The sequence below is a fragment of the Gallus gallus genome, chromosome 18 (genome assembly GCF_016699485.2).
Source record: "Gallus gallus isolate bGalGal1 chromosome 18, bGalGal1.mat.broiler.GRCg7b, whole genome shotgun sequence".
NCBI classification, from domain to species: Eukaryota; Metazoa; Chordata; class Aves; order Galliformes; family Phasianidae; genus Gallus; species Gallus gallus.
In genome coordinates this window covers 483,221-498,946 of record NC_052549.1, presented here as the reverse complement: position 1 = coordinate 498,946, position 15,726 = coordinate 483,221, and the positions used below count along the sequence as shown (strand labels likewise).

Here is a 15,726-nt window from a genome sequence, read left to right as displayed (position 1 = left end):
CAGGGAGGAGAGCAGCTAAGAAATGGTGTTCCCGTAGACTGTGTGGAGCTTGTTCTTGTGAAACGGTCCCTTGTGCTGCCAGAATCTCTCTGACTTTCAGCCATGGCCTCTTCCTCCTGGCTTTCAAGATGTTCAGAGGCATTGCTAAGAAAGAAAGAGCAGAGCTCTTCCTAGGCCATGGCCGAGTTCACCTTTCCAGGTGTATGCCAGAGCATGAAGCATGGTCAACAAGGACGGGGTAGCAGGAGCTGGAAACAGGGGAAGCTTCCACAGAGCCCCCCGCTGGAGTCCCAGGGTGATGAGCTGAAGCTGATCTTGGCAGCATGAAAGGTGGTTTTCCGGGATGTGTGCCGTATAGGGCTCAGGGCTGTCACTGGGGTTGCTTTCACAGGACCCCCCCCAGCCCAGCTCAGGACCCCTGGAGTCTGTGGGCAAATGTGTCACTGAGAGACAGCATCAGGGTGGGAATGCGGGGACCATAGTGCCCAGGGCAGAGCCAAGCGGTGCTGGGGGGTCACCCCCGAGGAGAAAGTCTCCCCCACGGGAGAAATGGATTGCTTAGCTCCCCACTAAGCTCCCATTGCCTCCCAGTATTGTCTAGAGTCTTCTTGTGCAAACTCAGTGCCCCCCCAGTGCTGCCTGGCACCACCCCAGTGGTGTCTGCGGCCCTGAATAGCCTCCCAGTGCCCTGCAGTGGGCTTCCCAGTGCCTCCAGTACTGCCCAGTGCCCCCAGCTCAACACACCCACTGCTCACTGCGTGACCATCTCCTTCCCCAGGAACAGCACAAGGCAACAGAGACGTTGACAGCAGCGATGGAGATGGAGATGTTCAGAGTGGAGGAGCTGTTGGCTCGCTGCAGCCACCCCAGCATCCCCGGAGTGGGCACGGGGGAGCCTGGGGGGGGGCTTTAGTGCTGCACAAACGACTGCAGGCAGAGGTGTAGGAAAGCGAACGCCATACGTTTAATAATTTAACGTACAACACAGCAAATAAATGATGATATTCCCAACCATTTCCCACCCTAACAATTGTTTCTGATCCCACCCCCTACAATTCCCACCCTCTAATCAATTTCCCACCCCGCAATCAATTGCTCACAACCCACCCTCCTCCCCCCTTCCCCCCGCTCCCTCCCACCAATAGTTCCCTCCCTCTGCAGAAACCTCCCAGCCCCCCAATTCCCACCCAACAATTCCTTCCTCCAAATTCCAACAACTTGGGAGTGTAACGTGATCAGAGTACAATTTCTCCCCCAGAATTGCCACCCCACAGAATTCCCTCCCCCTCCCCCCATCTTCAATGCCAGCAGTTACAGAATGTCCAATCATTTTTGATGCCAACCATCTCCCACGGCAGCCATTTCTCACCCCAGCAGTTCCCCACCCCCCAAATTCCCACCCCAACAATATCACAGTACAGCCATTTCATTTCTAACCTCAGAAAGATCCCAGTGCCTTAAGAATTCCAGCACCAAATTCCCCCCCCCACCCCGGATTCCCACCCCAACAATATCTCAGTACAGCCATTTCCAACCTCAGGAAGATCCCAACACCCCATGAATTCCCACCCCAAGAGTTCCCTCCCCCCACCCCGGATTCCCACCCCAACAATATCACAGTACAGCCATTTCATTTCCAACCCCAAAAGATCCGAGCACCCCAAGAATTCCCACCCAAGTTCTCACCCAAAGAGTTCCCACCCCAAATTCCCTCCCCCCACCCATTCCCCACCCCGCAACCATCCCCTCCCCACCCTCTTCCCACCCCCCAGCCTTCTTTTCCCACCCCAAAGCTTTGACAGTCCAACCCTTTGGCGGTCCATCAGCTTCAGAGTCCCGCATTGCCCCAGCCCAAGATGCCGTTTTGTGGACAGCCCAGTTTTGGAGGGGTAGGGCTGGGCCGGTGCTGGTGCCCCCGGAACACTGCCGCTGCTCTCTGGGCATGGTGGGGGCCAGCGAGGAGCCCAGGGCTCCAGGGAGCCGTCTTGGTCGGCTATGGCCACGTCTCCTGCTCCAGCAAGTGGGCCGGTTTCTTGGTGCGCTCCCCGCTCGAGCCGCTGTTGGGCTGTGATGGGCACCCCATCAGGGCACAGTCCTCCTGCTGCCCGCCCACCGTGCTGACACAGCCAGCTTGGCCTAGCGCCGGTGTTTGTGGCCTGGGCCATCGTGGCAGCGCGGCAGCTTCCTCTTTGTGGCTGGGCCGCTGCCAGTGTGCTGCTCGTGCCCGGTGCTCTTGCTGTTAGTGGTGGTGCAGGCGGGCGCTGGGCACTTGGCTGGCTCGGTGCTGTCCTCGTGGTGCATGTCTGCCAGCCGGCAGGAGATGAATCCGGGTGGCAGTGCCAGGCGGGTGAGAACCACCCGGGGCTGCCTCCGCTGCACCTCTTGGATCAGACGTGCAGTGCGGGGCAGCAGAGGTGCGGGGGCAGCCAGGGGGGTCGGCAGTGCCAGGCGGGTGAGAACCACCCGGCCGCCTCCGCCGCGCCTCTTCCATCAGATGTGCAGTGCGGGGCGACGGATGCCGGCAGGGGCAGCCAGGGGCGTCGGCACGGGCAGCTCAGGGGATGCTGGCTGCCAGCAGAGCGAGTTGCTGAGGAGCCCTGTTCAGGATGTGTCTCTTTTGCTCAGCTCCCTGCTGGCCGAGGAGTCCGATGCTCTGTGCTGGAAGAAGAGGAGTCCGAGGCTGCTGGAGACATCAGGGCTCAGTGGCTCTGTGGCATGATTCGCTGCATCAGCTCTTGCGTTTGGCAGCTGTTTGCAATGGCTTGGTCCCCTCTCTTGTGACACCACCGGGCAGGTCCTGCTTGTGCTGGGGGACCTCAGAGCCGCTTCTGAAAAAAGCAAGAACATCCCCCGAACGATGATGGCAGCCTTCCCACAGCCACTCGGTGCAGGCACCAACCTCTGGGGGTCACCTCTGCGGAGCACAGTCTCACCGTCAATCCAGGTGAGCAAACGGTCCATTTCCCCATCATTGTTGTCAAGTCTGCGGGTGCTGGGTGTCTCTTCTGGAAAAGGCAGAAAATGCCCAGCGGGGCAATGGGCCGGCTTTCCACGCCCACTGGTGCAGACACCCCCCAGCAGCTCTGCTGCCCCTCACCGAGTTGAGCCTGCCAGGAGATGCTGGATGTCCGCCCGTCCTCGATGACTGCGCTCAGCGTGCTTGCTGGACAGCCAGGACTCGTGGGATGCCACTTCTGGAACAGCCAGTGCGACAGTGCCGCTGGCAGCAATCACCTCCTCTTGCTCAGCCACACCGTGGCGGGTGGGCACCTGGTGGTGCTGGTGCCCGTCCTCCGTGACACCCGGCTCCATCCATGCGTCAGGTGGCGTGCAGTGTGCAGGGCCGGACATGCTCTCATGGTGGCCTGCAAAAGTCTGCGCCACGGCCGGCCTGCGGCACATGCCTGCGCTGCCTCCCGAACACGCCCCAGGACATCCCCATGGCTGCTGGCCGCTCTGCCAGCTGTCCACAGGAGCCTGGGGCCATGCCAGCCCGGTGCCTGCAGCGCGGTGCCCCGTTGGCAGCCCCCAGTCAACCCCTTGCAGCCCCCGGTGGCTGCAGCTGCTGCCCCAGCTGTCCGCAGCCAGCAGCCTGAGCGGTAGTGCAGTGGCGGGACTGGGCCCTCGTCGCGTGCTGGGCTGCCCGCGGTCCTGCCAAGTCCAGAGATGCGTGGGTGTCAGCACCGTCGCGCTCGGGGTCCCTGAAGGCAGTCTCGGGTGTGGCTGGGGGTGCCCTGGCGCGTGGGACTGGCACAGGGCTGAGCGGCCAGGCTGGGCGGCCTGGGGGACGTGGACCTGGGTGGACTGGACGGGGTGACGGGGCCGGGGTGGGAACGGGGCCTGGCAGTCGGCAGGGTGGGCTGCCTGGGGTGGCGGGATCGCCTGCAGGAGGGGACAGGGTGTCCCCTGGGCAGCGGGCAGGGTGGGATCTGCTGGGGGGGAGCCCCTGAGCTGGCAGGGGGCAGGTGCAGGGTGAGGCTGGCAGGCAGCTGCTGGCAGTTGGGGGGCTGGCGGCAGGGGGTGTGAGCCTGCAGTTGGTGGGCAGCCCCCCAGGGGGAGCTGGGCTGCCTGGTCTGCCAGACTCCTGGCAGGCCCAGGCCAGTGCCTGCTGCAGAGGCTGGGGTGGGGTGGTGGCTTGGGGGTGGGGGCCGGGTTGCTGGCGGACCGGGGGATCGGGCTCGCTGGCGGGTGGCCGGTGGCGGCGGCCTGGCGGGGCTCCGGGTGGGCGGGCTGTCAGGTGTCGAGGCACGGCGGCTGTCTCGGGCTGCTGTGGCTGGGGAGGGCTTCTGGGCTCTGGGGGGAGGCCGGGGTGGCTCTGGGGGGGGCTGGGGCTGGGGGTGAGCTCTGGGGCTGCTGGGGCTGGGATCTGGGGGGCTGGGGCTGGGATGGGGCTCTGGGGGGCTGGGCTGGCTCTGGGGTCTGGGGTGGGCTGGGTATCTGGGGCTTACAGGGTGGTGGGATCTGGGGCGCTGGGGCTGAGATCTGGGCTGTTAGGGGGGGATCTGGGGCGCTGGGGTGGGATCTGGGACACTGGGGTGGGCTGGGTCTGGGGGGATGGGGGGGGGGGGGTTCTGGGGCGCTGGGGTGAGATCTGGGGCACAGGGGTGGGATCTGGAGCGCTGGGGCCAGCTGAAGCATGGGAGCAGGGGAAGCCTGCTGCCTTACCTGCCATGACAGCTGGAGAGTGGCAGTTAGGGGAGCCCCTCCCCCCAGGGGGGTTGCGTGACCGTTGGGGTCAGCCCCTTTCCCCGGGCTTGAGATGGTTGCAGTTTTTGTCGCCACAAAGACCTTAAAGACCCTCAAGTCTAAGCACAACCTAACCATACCAGCCTAACTCTAACAAGCCCCTGCTCAATCATGTCCCCGAGCACCACCTGGTTTTCAACACATTCAGGGATGGTGACTGAACCAGCTCCCTGGGTGGAATAGGGAGCCAGCCCATCAGGTCTCCCCTCAGCCTCCTTTTCCCACACTAAACAGCCCCAGTTCCTTCAGTCACTCCTCAGAGGGCATATTGGCCAAGGCCTTCCCCAGCCTTGTTGCCCTTCTTTCACCTGCTTCAGCACCTCAACGGCCCTTCTGTGCTGAGGTGCCCAAAACTGAACACTGGACTCGAGGTGAGGCCTCGCCAGTGCCGAGTCCAGGGGCAGGATGACTTCCCTAGTCCTGCTCACCACACCATTCCTGAGCCAGGAATTGTGGTTATGCCATTGGCCTTCTTGGCCACCTGGGCACACTGCTGGCTCATCTTCAGCCACCTGTCCGTCAGCACACCAAGGTCCCTTTCAGGGATCAGGCAGCTTTCCAGCCACTCCTCCCCAAGGAGGACTGGGGGGACGCCTGGGCTTGTTGTGACCAAGATGCAGGACCCGACACTCGGCCCCATTGAAACTCATCCAGTCAACCTGGAAGAGTGAAGAGAGAACAAAAACCAAGCAGGCAAAGAGCAGAGCTGTCCACAGGGGGCAGGGCTTGGGGCAGGGCCTGTGTCGGAGGGTGGTCCAGCACAGTGGTGGCCTCGGGGCCCAGGCTGGAGGGGGCCTGGCACAGTTGAGGCCTCGTGTGGGCCCAGAAGGAAGGGGGCCCAGGCACAGGTAGAGCCTCGGGGCCCAGGATGGAGGAGAACCAGGCTCAGTTGGGGCTGCACTGGGGGGGCCGGAGCTGAGGGGGGCCTAGCAGAGTTGAGGGCCTCACTGGGCCCAGACAAAAAGGGCCCAGGCGCAACGGTCCTTGGGGCCCGGATGAAGCAGGCCCAGCCCAGTTGGGGCTGCTTTGGGGCCAGGATGGAGGAGGACCGGGTGCAGTTCGGGCTACACTGGAGGGGCCCGAGCTGGAGTCGGGCCTAGAACAGTTGAGGCCTGCTCTTTTCCCAGATCAAAGGGATCCCCGGCACAGCGGGCCTTGGGGCCCAGGATGAGGAGGACCAGGCACAGTGGGGGCTGCTTTGGGGCCCAGGATGGAGGAGACCAGGCACAGTTGGGGCTGCTTTGGGGCCCGGGCTGGTGGGAGGCCCGGCACAGCCAGAGCCTTGTGGCTGCACTCCCTCTGTACAGTTCAACCTTGATCCCTAACCTAAAATGGTAACTGTAGTGAAAGGCAGTAGCTGATCCAGCTGCTTTCCTGTGTTTTAATTTTCCTAAGAATGGGGAGGACTCAAGCTAGTAAACAAAGACCCCTTTCTGAAGAACAGGACTCAGAAAGTATTAGCACAGAGCAGATCTCCCCTTAGTAGGAGAGAAGTAGAGATTCTTCCCCTTAGACAGGCAGCCCTTAAATGAGGGTGGGGAGGGCTGGAGCCAGGCTCCACCCCTTTTTGCCCAGGTGAAATGCTTGCAGGTGTGCTCCACAGCAGAACGTGTTTTAATGAAGCCTGGGAAAGCCTGTGACATCAAAGAATCCTTTCTTCCTTCTTTCTTGTTTGTGTTTGTTGCCTGCAGTTCCAAGCAGGTGGACTCTCAGTGTCTTGCAAGTGACAGCTAGCAGCAGCAGGTCCAGCCAGGAGGCACAGCACCCTGCAACCTCCAGGTGAGTGACAGCAGGCAGGCAGGCTTTTGGGCTCTGCAGGGTCATTGTGTGGAGCATTATGCACAGGAACAGCTGAGTGTAAAGATGATGTCCGAGCTGCAGAGCTAAGCATAACGGAGAGGCCCAGCGGCTCAGCTCGTTTCCCAGCGTGAGGCAGGAAATTAGAGCCACGAGGGATATGCAGACGCTTTCTGCTTTTGTCTGTTGCCTCACTCCTTCTGCCCCTGTCAGAGGGGAGGAACGAGCTGCACTTGCACAGAGACATTGCTCTCACGGCCACTCCCCCCTCAGGTTGGAGCATTCCTGGCTGCAGGATGGGCAAACCGAAGTTCTTGCCTGATTGGGTCTGTGAAGCTTAAAAAGGGAGACAAACTATGGCCTCTTGGCTCATGAAGTGAGAGAGGGGATGCTGTGCTACTGGGCTGCAGTCAAGAGTCTGAGAGAGTCTGTGTTCTATGAGATTTGAGAGACAGTTCTGGGAGTGTGGGAGCAGTGCAAACGTGCAAGGGTGCTTTTCCTTTCAGGGGCCTTTGTGCAACAGCAGATGTTGATGCCCTAGAAGCACGGTGCGGAGCACATCCTGGGATCAAGGTGCCACGGACTGGAAAATGCTGCTGTGGCGGAGTTCCTGTGTGAAGACAAAACTCCCAGTCCCCCAGAAAAGTGGAGGCAGAAGAGCAGTGACAAGGTATCTACATGTCTATCTGTGTATGTGCACAGCAGGCCCAGCTGCCCCTGCTTCCTCCCTCCACGGGATCTGCTCCTGCTGCTGCTGCTGCTGGAGTCTCCTCTGGCCACGGTGGCGTGGGGCGAGTTCTTGTGTCAAACAGGATCTACCGGTCGTCAACCCGTTGTGACTGGGCCTGATCCCCTGGTTGACCTTTAATTAATCCCAACATTATCCATCCCATAACCTACCCTGGCACTGAGGTAAGGTGCAGTCCATCTGGCCCCGTGGACTCGGGCATCCAGCTTTTGGAGCAGGTCCAAAACCATCTAATTGTGGATTATGCATGGCCTATTCGGGTCCCCATTCCTATCTACCAGCACAGGGGACTGTGTTCCCAGGAAGTAATGAGTCTTGCTATTAAAGACTGAGGCAACGAAGGCATTAAGTACCTCAGCCTTGTCCTGATCCTTGGTCACCAAGTTGCCCTCGGCATCCAAGAAGGGATGGAGATTCTCCCTAGCCCTCCTCTTGCTGTTGATGTATTTACAGAAATATTTATTGTTGCCCTTTACCTTGGTGGCCAAGCTCAGTTCTAGCTGGGCTTTGGCTTTTCTAATTTTGTCCCTGCACATATTTGCTACGTACCTGTAATCATCATAAGTAGCTTGCCCACTCTTCCACAGACCATAATCTGTGGAATCCGCTCCTGCACCTTTAAAATTACTTCCTGAAAGTATTGCCAGCCTTCCTGGGCTCCCACGCCCTCCAAAAGTACTTCCAAAGGGAACCTCTCAACCATGGTCCTAAAGAGGTTCAAGTTTGCTCTCCGGAAGTCCAAGGTGGCAGTTCTGCTGACTCCCCTCCGTGGTTCAGCAAGAATTGAGATATCTAGCATCTCACGATCACTTTGCCCCAGGCGGCCTCCAGCCTTGACATCCCCCACAAGACCTTCTCTGTTAACAAACAGCAGGATTTTGCTTCCCCTTGCTGGCTGCGTCACCAGCTGTGTCAGGAAGTGATCTCCCACACACTCGAGGAACCTCTGGGACGGTTCCCTATCTGCTGTATTATAAATCCAGCAGATGTCTGGGACTTTGCAATAGCCCACAAGAACAAGGGGAGAGACCTTGAGACCTCATGCGGCTGTCTCTAAAGTGTCTTGCCCACCTCTTCATCCTGGTTGGGTGGCCTGTAGCACACTCCCACGATAAGGTCAGTCTTACTGGCCTTTGCTTTTATTCTGACCTAGAAGCTCTCAACCCTATCATCGCCATCCTTCATCTCCAGCCATTCCCATTCTTTCTTAACGTAGAGGGCTGCACCACTGCCTTTCCTGCCTTGCCTCTCTCTTTTGAAAAGTCGCTAGCCATCCATCACAGCACTCCAGCTGTGTGAGTCATTCCACCTCGTTTCTGTGATTTCCAAGTGATTTTTCTCCTGTTTTTTGATTCCAACAAAAGCCACTTAGGATTATTTTTGTTGTTTTTATTTTTTTAATGGCAGGCATTGTGTTTAACTTAAAAAACTTAAAAAATGAACGGACGAAGAATAGCTTTGTTTGCATTCTGGTGACTGCTGAGGCTTTGGCTGACGACAGCTTTCAGCTGCACCTGAACTAGGCTGGATTTGTCTCCTGCTCTCCATAGGTGAGTATTTCTCTTGCAGACCTTTGAATCAATGATTCCCCTGCTATTTGTCTCTTCTGGTTGCTGGAGAGAAGAGCTGCAATGTCACATCCTGATCCGTAAGGTGCTCAAGCTTGGTGATTGTCAGTAATTCAGGATATGCTTGCTTTTCTTTAAGTGAACTAAGGGATAAGCTATCATGCTGTGCCATTTCTTTTCCTGTGCGTAATGCCAAGGGATAGGGCTGCAGGTGCCTGCTGGTTCACGGGACATCCCAGAGCTTTGTACACAGCTTAAGTGATGGAACAGGAAAGACTCCAATATGGTAAAAACGTGATTTCTAGTGTTTTGGTACGTATATTCAAGTCAGTATGGGTCCATTTCAGACAGCATCGTCTCACATCTGTTTGTTGTCTCATATCAAACGCATTTTTACTGATTTGGCTACATACATACTCCACCCATAGTTTGCGTATTGTCTTCTTAGGGTGAGGTTTGCCTGCTGAACAGCGATACAAAAGAAGCTTAAATTACAGAAGCAGAGAAGCAGAGACAGTCTAGAGGCTCAATACAGTAGGGATCAGTTAGAGTATTACTTTGAAGTTGTTGTGTTCTGGGTCTTAGGTGGGATGAGAGACGGGTGTGAATGTTACAGCCAAGTGTTTTTCCCTGGTTCATTGCTCACCTGCTGCCATGCAAGCCAGCTCTTCTTTTCCCTGCCTCTGCTTTTCTTGTTGCATGCATATGCATCGCAAAATCTCTGAACAGATTTATTTTCACGTTTTAACAGTGTATAGCTAGAAGTGGGGCTTATCTCATCATCTGATGGAGATTGGTTGTGTATGGGGGAGTTTGCACGAATTATTAGCACCTCACCAAAAGCAAGGAACAGAAAAAGAAAGAAAAAAACACCAAACCACCCTAAAAGCTGCATAAATGACTATAGCTGAGCCAGCAGGAAATATTACCTGCAGTTTGCAGAGTCCTCATTTTGCTCAGCACTGACTGGATGGGGTTAACAGTGACCACTAATGAAGGAGCTCTGCTACCTGTCTGAGCAGTGCTCCAGTCTTTGTTGCTGCGTTATGAATGCACTGCTCCTCCTGCCACATTTCTTCACGCCCTCGGTTGTTATCTGAGCAGTGGTAGCCCCCACGAGCGATGCAGTCAGTGCCTGCTTGCTCCAGGTGCTCCATAAGCACAGCAGAAGGATGCCAGGGGGCTTGCAGGCAGTGTGTGCATGCTGTTGCTCTCTCCAAGAAGCCCCTGTTTTGGCTAGCTGCAGAAGAAACCATTTTTTCCTTGGTCAGATCCTTGCAAACGCAGTGCAAGTGTACAGAACGGTACGGTGTCTAGCTGTCTTTTCGCAGTACGTGCAATGAGGTTATCTATTTTTCAGGCAGAGAAGTGCGTCCAGGCAGTTTGGAGAACTGCTGGCTCAGGCTTCACCTCCACTAATCCAAGTTCAGTCACTTTCCTCTGAAGAACCTGCATCAAGCCGTGGTTTTAAGCTGCAGATGGAGTTCTTCTCGCAGGACTGAAGTGCTGAAGCTCTCTGAGCTCCGAAGGCACCCTGAACTCATGTGAGTGTGACTGGCTGCTTTGCTTTTGGCAAGAGACCCTTTAGAGCCCCAGAGTGCGCTGTGCAGAGTCTCTAAGGAGAGGACTCCTGAGGCCGAATTTATTTGTATCCCACAGGAGGCTTTTTCTTGGTTGGCAACGTGCTTAAAAAAGAAAGAAATGCAAATGGGCATTTCCACGTGACTGTATTCTGCTCAGTGCAGTGTCTGCCTGTGTTGCAGACTGAGCTCCGTGGCATTGCAAAGAATGCACCAAAGTAAGTAGTGCAGGAGAGCATTTTTTCCAGTTAGAATGTTGGCCTTCCAAAGCAGGCCTGCCTTGGTTGCACTGGCTTGCATCTCAGCTGGTGTTCTGTTGTCAGGGTTCCCGTATTTCTAGCGGTTGTCAGGGCGGTGGCTCATGACATCGTAAGGCCGTGGCGATGTGACGGTAAGAATGTCCCATGTCAAGTACAAGATGGCTGTGTGGGACGAGGGGAAGCCATGGCCTGACAGCTGCCCTTCTGGTCAGCAGTGGAATTCTGCGGGGTCCATTAGAAGGCCATTTCTCTGTAATGCTTTCTCTGTTGGTTCCAGTCAAGATGTGGCCGTTGTATGAAGTAAGTTTGTGGTTGCTGTGAAGCTGGGAGGAATGTTGACTGCCTTGGGGGTTGAGAGGCCTTGCAGCAAGATGTGGAGAAATGTGAGGGTGGTCCCCATCTGCACGAAGAAGAGCAAGCGCTGCGTTCTGCACCTGGGATGCGGCAGCCCTGGCTGTACGTACAGCGTGGGGGGGGCGAGGGGCTGGAGATCAGCCCTGCCAAAAGGGAGGGATCTGGGCGTTGTGGTTGCTGACAACTTGAATCTGAGCTGGCAGTGTGCCCTGGGCACAGGGTTTGAGTTTGGGTGGTCCTTTGGGGAGCCAGGGGTTGGACTTGATGGTCCCTGTGTCCTTTAAGAAGGCCGAATAGTCTTTCAGTGATTGTTCTGGGCAGCTCACACCACTGGGTGTATAATTCATTTCACTTGGAATTTCAGGGTCAGACATAAATGTTATTATCTGCTTTAGAGAAAGAAGTGGGAGGCTGAACTGATATTTGGAAAAATGAAAAATGTTTAAAATGTTTTTTGCAAGATAAGCCCTCAGCAAACAGTCGTCCTGTTCCACTTTTGGCCAGTCTCAGATGCTTGTCTTCCAGAATGTCTGCGTGTGGATGAATCACAACAGGATCCTGGGAACTTTTAAGAAAGGTAGGAAGGAGGAACCGGGGAACTACAGGCTGGTGAGCCTCACCTCTGTGCCTGGGAAGATCATGGAGCAGATCCTCCTAGGAGCTATGTTAAGGCACACATGAGACAAAGAGATCCGAGACAGCCAGCATGGCTTCACCAAGAGCAGATTGTGCCTGACCAATCTGGTGGCCTTCTGTAGTGGAGTGATGGCTTTGGTCGACGGGGGAAGGGTGGTGGATATCATCTACCTGGACTTCTACAGAGCCTTTGACATGGTCCCTCAGCACATCCTTCTCTCTAAATTAAAGAGGTATAGATTGGAAGGATGGACTGTTCAGTGGAGTAGGATTTGGCTGGCTGGACACAGCCAAAGGGTTGTGACGAATGGTTTTGTGCCAGGGTGGAGGCTGATCACAAGCAGTGTCCCTCAGGGGTTGGTCTTGGGACCTGTGCTCCTCAGCATCTTCATCAGTGACACAGACAATGGCATCGAGTGCACCCTCAGCAAGTTTGCAGATGATACAAACTGGGCAGTGCAGTCGATAGTCTGGAAGGAAGGGAAGCCATCCAGAGGGACCTGGACAGGCTGGAGAGGCTGTGGGTGTCCCATCCCTGGAGGCATTCAAGGCCAAGCTACCCATGTTTGCCTTCTGTAGTTATCAGTGGGGCAAGAGGAAAATGAAGAGTACAATGAAGTACAGAGTGCTTTTCTTGTCTTGTTCAACTGCAAGTTCCTGTTTTCTCAAAGGCAAAAACAATTAAGGCTCAGCAAAAACAATTAAGGCTCAGCAAAAACAGTTAAGGCAGTCATTGTAAGTATTAATTTCTGATGATGGTGGCTGCCTGTGTTCGGAGGTCACACTTAGTTGAAGCACACTGCGCCTGTGGAAATTCTGCTGAGCAATTAGCAAAAATACCCTTGTCATTAGGAAGAAACAAGAACACTGTTGTCCATAAAGTAATCAGTGGCGTTTAAGCAAGTGACACCTCTTTGTTTTACAGGAGAAAAAAACGACAGGTGAGCCTAACATATTAATTAACTGAGAACAAAACGTTAGGAAGGACAAGACTGTGCTTGAGTTTTCCCAGTAATGAGTGCCTGAATTCCAGAGTGGGTTTCTGAATCTTTGTTTCATCCTACGGGTCCTATGAAGGACTGTGCCATCATTGTAATCTGCATCAGAAATGCCTCCTTTCTCAGTGCAAATCCTGCCATTGGATTAAGGGCAAAAATAATGTGCAGAGTAGGACTTCTATAGTACTCCATATTATAGAACTCTAAAGACAGACTATAATACTCTATATTACAGGGACTCTAAAAACAGACTGCTTCAACACACTTGGAATCAGCACACCTTTGAATCTGATGCAAAGAGATGCATGTTTGGTTGTTTTGTTTTGTTTGTTTTTTTAAATCTCTTTGAACAGCCAGATCAAGTAGCTGAGCAGCCTCGTTCCAGCTTTTCTGTAAAACTTGAGTCATGAGGAGTGCTTTCTCTAACAGTGGTAGTGTTGGGACACACGCTTCTCTTTTTGCCACAGACTGAGCATTGTTCTCTCTCCTTCTTCATATCTTGCAGGAAAGATTGCTTCACGTGTAATGAAAAGCTAGTGTCCAGAAGATCACTGCGGCCAGATGCCAATTTTGATGCCCTCGTCAGTAAGACTTGTCCAAGCCCTGATGTATGTGAAACTCATCAGGAGGGAATGCTGGCAAGAATCAGCTAACACAGTAGCAGCAAGCTTTCAGTGACAGCGTTAAGGAAGGGTGACGATTCAGGCTGGGAGCAGGTATGTCATCACCTGACTTGACCACATGTAACTTGATGCTAGAAATACACCACGTCCTCCCTCCCTGCATGGCAAGAGATGGCTCTCTTCTCCTGCAAAGGCAGCCGAAGTAACTTCTGTGTGCTGACTAGAGAGAGAAAACTTGGTGTCACTCCTTGCAAGTCCTGTGGCAGCCAGATATTGTGTGATGAGAGTTGCTGTCTATTTACTGTGTTTGGTTTCTTTGCTTTGCCATGCTGTACACGAGTAAAGGAAATGAATGGAATACGAGATGGTGACCTTGTTTTGTTTGCTTTGTTTTCCTTGCTTGGTTGTTTTTCCTCCTATTGCTTTTCAGTAGTGCGCCTTTTGCTTTGCTTTCCATTGTCTTTGTGTCTGTTTTGTTGGCTCTTTGTCTTAGCTGTTTCTTTCTTTGCATTAGCTTCTTCCTCCCAGAGGAGAGCATTCCTTGCCTTTTCAGAGGATGGTTCTTGGCTTTGCTTGGAGTTTCTCCCTTGCTCTTCATTCTTGGTTGCCTTACCTGGCTTTGCCTTCCTTGTCCCCTTGCCCCGGCCTTGCTCTTCCTTTGCCTTCACTTACCTGATGTGCTCTCTCCCTTGATTGTTCTGTTCTGTCTGTTCCTTTCTGGCTTCTTGAACTGCAGCCTCCTCTCTGGGCTTTCCTGCCGTGCTTGATGCATTTGCAGCTCCTTGGAGTTTCCCAGGTGGGTCCACGCCTCCTGGGCCTCCTTGCCTCTTCCCTTGTGGTGCTCTTGTGGCTTTTTCTCCAGCTGGCTGGATCCACGCGGGCCTATTGCCCCATTTTCTCGGCATTGGTGTATGTAGATTGTTCTATGTCATCTTCCCAGGCCTAGATGCTGAGTTTTTGCCTCTTCCAGACTCTGTTGTCATCTTTGCTTTTCCGTGAGAGTGTATTCTGTTCTGTTATCGTTGGTTGCTTGTTTTTGAATTTGGTGTTTGTTGTTGTTTCATTTATTGTTGTTGGCTTTCTTTGATGTGCGTGGGGTTTTTTGTTCTTTTTTTCAGTTTGGTGCTCTTTTTCTTTTTTTTTGCTGTTCATTTCTTTGCACTGTATTTTTTTCCTAGTAGCGTTTCTTTTCCTTTCTCTTGTACTAGAAATTTTAGCTCCTAACACTAATCCAAATGTATAAACCACAAGTCTGAACTCTAAATCACACAGGTGTATGGGAACTGTATAATCACAGCCTGACCCCTGTTTGACTACCTGAGGCGAGTGCTGAGTCAGCTGCAGGGGCACAGGTGATGGCAGTTTGACCTGAGTGACCGTAAGGGGTGGACCCTGGCTGCAGCCCTGCTAGACCCCATGTAAGGGCTGACTCCCAAGGAGGAAGGATCTCTATCTGGAGGTCACCCTTAGTGGAGCCCTTCTGCGCGCCCAGGGTACGGGTAAGCTTTTTATGTCATTCCTCCTTTGGAAACGCGCTCATCTCTCTGGTCCTTTACCTATTTGCCTTACAATCTGTTTGCCCTGCACACAGGTAATGTTTAACCCTCCTAATGGGTAGCCCTTATCTTTTTCTGTAAATGCAACAGGGATAGGGTTAGCCCTCATCAAGTAAGGGCCACCCTTAGTCCTAACAGCTAAGGGTAGCCCTGAAGGATTCCCATTTTGGTTATGGTTAACTCTAATCGGATGTGGTAACCGTTGACCTGTCACTGAAGGGAAGCCCTTCATCCTAACCTACTATGGTAACTCTTCATCCTAAACGCTAGCCTCTAACAGTAACCTTTAAGCCAATCCTTAGGGGTTTTCCTTCAGCCTTTGCACTGACTGAACTTGGTAGCATTTCCACGTGAAGCCTTATCTAATGCAGTAACCCGCCAATCTGATGCCAAAGGGTAACGGTCCGCAGTTAGTAGTAAGACTAAATAGTAGCACTTAACCGTAATCCAGCAGGGGATGAGGGCGAGCTTGTCTTCTGCCAGGGCGAGCGGCTGCGGGCAGTGCATCTCCCAGCTGAGGTGCCTGTAAACATCTGCCAGCTGTCCTTGTGGACGGCCCGTCATCGTCATGGAAACTGATTGTAACAGCACAAAGGTTCCAGGAGCGTGGGTGATGTCAGCTGTGACATCCTCTGGGGGGCCTGGAGCCGCCCTTTTTTGGCCTTGCAGCCCATCAAGCCAAAGCCTGCTGTCCTGCACGTGGTCCCACCGGGCAGAAACTCTTGGGACGTAGGAAGGTTCAGGGGAGGGGACAGATGCCTGAGGGCATTCTTTGATTCCATCCCAAGAGTTGTTTTGTCTTTGTTCTTTCCATGTCGTGTGGTTTTCCTTTGCTTTTCCTTTTGCTATTTAACATCTTT

The 15,726-nt window shown here is 54.1% G+C and overlaps 1 long non-coding RNA gene across 6 annotated transcripts; it reads left to right on the top strand.

Annotated features, from left to right (window-relative positions):
- Positions 1 to 8,780: 8,780 nt before the first annotated feature.
- On the top strand, positions 8,781 to 15,436 carry LOC121107167. 6 transcript variants are annotated; one of them, XR_005840809.1, is made up of 5 exons: positions 9,815 to 10,403; positions 10,519 to 11,155; positions 11,515 to 11,630; positions 13,193 to 13,403; positions 14,583 to 15,436. It is a non-coding gene; the product is annotated as an uncharacterized LOC121107167 (long non-coding RNA). The 6 variants fall into 6 exon arrangements; XR_005840812.2 differs by lacking the exon at positions 14,583 to 15,436 and having other exon boundaries at positions 10,519 to 10,657; positions 10,763 to 10,830; positions 10,977 to 11,630; positions 13,193 to 13,673; XR_005840810.2 differs by lacking the exon at positions 14,583 to 15,436 and adding an exon at positions 8,781 to 8,841 and having other exon boundaries at positions 10,220 to 10,403; positions 10,519 to 11,630; positions 13,193 to 13,673.
- The last annotated feature ends 290 nt before the right edge of the window (positions 15,437 to 15,726 follow it).